General features: G+C 41.7%; 1 non-coding gene across 1 annotated transcript; it reads right to left on the bottom strand.

The window, feature by feature from the left end:
- Positions 1 to 272: 272 nt before the first annotated feature.
- Positions 273 to 360, bottom strand: LOC116488374. The gene has a single exon (XR_004253162.1). It is a non-coding gene; the product is annotated as a small nucleolar RNA SNORD62 (small nucleolar RNA).
- Positions 361 to 828: the final 468 nt, after the last annotated feature.

The raw sequence follows: 828 nt of genomic DNA, 5'->3' as shown, positions 1-828 counted from the left end.
GGGACCTAAGAATCAGAGTCCAGGTACATTTCTTTTTTCTATTCCTGACACTCTCCCTAATTATACATACCATCTATCTTCAATATGTTTAAGCTTTTCCTCTGTAATTCAAGGATAGCAACGCCTTCTTACCTCCCAGAGTTATGCAAACTGTAAGGTATTTTTTGTTATGTACAAGGAGCAAAGTATACTCTAACCTTGTGACATACAAAAAAGTTTTAAATAGTAAAGTGAGTACAAGAATGCTTGATGTTGATATTGGGATTATTAATTGTCTCAGACATATGTTTCTTCTTTTTCTTTCTATTCTGTTGAGTACACAGTGATGGGTAGGCAAGATCTACTGATAATTCACAGAAATGGCCCCTACTCATATCTAGAAGGAAGGTTCTGCTACAGCTCATTAAAACAGAGGACTACTATCCTCTTATCGTCATTCAGGCTGGGTCCTGGGAAGTTGGAAAAAGGAAAATGAGTAATATTAAAAAGGACTTTGCATCCCTGGGAAGGATGTTGAAGGGATCGGGGGCACAGGTAGTGTTCTGCTCTGTCCTCCCAATGGGTGACTGTGACCCAGAAAAGAGGAGGAGAATGGGACAGGCAAATGACTGGCTGAGGGTGTAGTGTCTAGACCAAGGCTTTGAGTATTTTGATCTTGGGCAGACCTTTCAGAAGCTAGGTATGTGGGCTGCTGACGGACTCTGACTCAGCAAGTGGGGAACAAGTATATTGGGGAGCAAGCTCTCTGGAGTGATTACAAGGACTTTAAACTAGGTTTGAAGGGGGAATGAGTGGGAGTTAGATGTGACAGAGGGGTATCATAGTATC

The sequence above is a fragment of the Aythya fuligula genome, chromosome 3 (genome assembly GCF_009819795.1).
Source record: "Aythya fuligula isolate bAytFul2 chromosome 3, bAytFul2.pri, whole genome shotgun sequence".
In the NCBI taxonomy this organism is placed as follows: domain Eukaryota; kingdom Metazoa; phylum Chordata; class Aves; order Anseriformes; family Anatidae; genus Aythya; species Aythya fuligula.
Note: the sequence above shows the minus strand (reverse complement) of the source record. Positions and strands in the feature narration are given on the sequence as shown.